Source organism: Egretta garzetta, unplaced genomic scaffold (genome assembly GCF_000687185.1).
Source record: "Egretta garzetta isolate BGI_Z169 unplaced genomic scaffold, ASM68718v1 scaffold251, whole genome shotgun sequence".
NCBI lineage: Eukaryota > Metazoa > Chordata > Aves > Pelecaniformes > Ardeidae > Egretta > Egretta garzetta.
The window spans coordinates 4,621,315-4,623,818 of NW_009258952.1; positions in this window are offsets into that span (position 1 = coordinate 4,621,315).

Genomic DNA, 2,504 nt, shown 5'->3' on the forward strand with positions numbered 1-2,504 from the left:
TGCCCGTGGGGGTTTTCCGCTTTTTTTTTTATTTTTTTTTTTTTTTTTTTTTTTTTTTTGCCTCTTAAACATGCACTTCCACCGTGAATTTCAGGGACATTGGCATCACGCTCTTGGGGAAAAAAACCCGATAAATATTACCAGAACATTCAGACATCCTGAATTGGACCGTATGGGTATAAACACTCTGTTGCGAAATGCACTTAATTTATAGCAAGAAGAAATAAAGCTCTAGAGTAATACACACTTCTTTTGCCTCCAGATGTGTTTTTTCAATCTCGAGAGACAAGGCTTCTCAATTATTTTTTTTTTCTAGACAAAATTAGAAAAAAATTTGCAGGGTTTTTTTCCCATGTGAAGTAGGGTCCCAAAAAGCATCTGATACCCAACACTAGCTTCCAGCATCAGAAAATGCGTCCTTTGTCTCTCACACTGGAGATTTTTAGAAGATGCAATTGCTGATAATATGCGCCTTATTCATTAGGCACTATCTGCTGCTTCAGGGAGATGAACAAACTAAAAACCATTGCAGAGTCCAGAAGATTGTTCTCTTCATCCCGGCTGCTCAATCCACAATAAAGGCAACTACTTCAAGTGAACCCAATAACCCACTCCCACCCACAATTTCTGTATACCAGGTGAATCCCACCATTAGTATCCCAAAGACCTGAGCCAAGTGTGTTGAGAGCTACATCCCAATAACAAGTACATTTGATTTTACAGGAAATTTTGACTAAAGTTAAGCAAGGGAATGGATTTAAGTCACTGAAAGGGACAAGCTAATGGACAAATCTTACCAATCAAAAGGGAAGAAACAGCCCCGCACTGTTCACGTGAGTGGCACGAGGGCAGCCCCATCCCTTCCCCAGAGCCTATTCCCAGCTAGAGTCAAACAGAACTGATGTCTTCAGAAGGGCAGGCGCGGATGAGAGGCTTCTCCCAAATCACAGCTGATAGTAGTCAGTGTGTACTGATGGTAAATCCTACATTTGGGGGAATTTCATTTAATTGTAGTTCTTTGAAAAGTAGAGAATGCACTTAGAATTAATAATAAGGATGCAGTCAATGGATGAGATAAATATGTTACGACAGGACTTGTTTCTCTCCAAAATCTGTGGCTAAAGTGAGAGTGCTGGAACACCCTCTCACGCACTAGGGCTTTAACCTTTAACACGAGTATTCATAGAATCATAGAATCATTTAGGTTGGAAAAGACCTTTAAGATCATCAAGTCCAACCGTTAACCTAACCCTGCCATCCCACCACTAAACCATGTCCCTAAGCACCTCGGCTACCGGTCTTTTAAATACCTCTGGGGACGGGGACTCAACCACTTCCCTGGGCAGCCTCTTTCAATGCTCGACAACCCTTTCTGTGAAGAAATTTTTCCTAATATCCCATCTAAATCTCCCCTGGCCTTCTCAACGGTCTCTACCGGGGTTGCTGTACAGCTCCTCACAGCCAGATCTATCTGGAGGCAAAGAACTGAGCACTGGATACCTCAGACATTGTTTTTTAAAAAAATTTACACGCACCAGACACTGTTTCAGGTTTGGGGGTTTTTTTCTTAATTTTGCCTTTGAATCAAAACGTTGACATTTTGTCAGTTACCAGACCGACCACTGCTCCATTTCAATTCTCTTTTTCAGCTAGTTAATATCAAACATGGACTTCTGAGTTACCTGTTTCAGCCGCCTAGAAAGGCAAGGAAAGGTATCTGTCTTCTTTCTAATGCAATATGGGAAGAAGGACCATGGAGAACACTATTCCCTACTTCAGACCTTTTCAATGACAAAGCCGCTGCATTCATACTGGGGTGTTTCTTCTTCCTTTAACCCCGCCATCAGTATTGCTATGAAATACCACCAGTATGGCCATGTTTACCATCCTGGCTTGCCTCTCACACCAGTTCAGGGGAAGGAGGGAGTGCAGGCACCCTGCTGTGGGCAGCTGTTCTCACGGCTGACCACACGAGGCCTCCCTTTTCCAAAACCAGGATGCAAATTACCTTCTCCCTCCAGAGATGCTGAAGAAGAAAAGGGGCCCATGCCTTTTTCTTCAGGACCAGCACCTATGGCTGCTCCCAAGCCCCTCCACCTTCTCCTACAGGGAGAAAAGCAAGCAAAAGGGCCGGGTTATGAAAAAGCTCACAGCATCCTGGAAAGCCTTGTTCCACATGCATTTACACAAAGCTTTATGCAACTGAGATGAAAGTTAGTCTCCGTAAAGGTACTTTTTAGCACATAAATGTCACGAAAACAAAAGCAGGGCAAGGCACAAAGCCACACAACTGCAAATCTGACCGGCATCTTGGCACGTTGCTGTTGCAAGCAGCCCGCTAGCACTGTGTGATAAATCACTTTTCTTGCCATACTCCTGCCCTGTTTCTCTACTTGGCCTCTCTTGGTCCTTTTGCAGCATCCTGTACATGTTTACTATATATATATATATGCCCCCCTCTACAAGTTTTTTTATGCCTGTATTTTTACATCAGGGAAATAAAA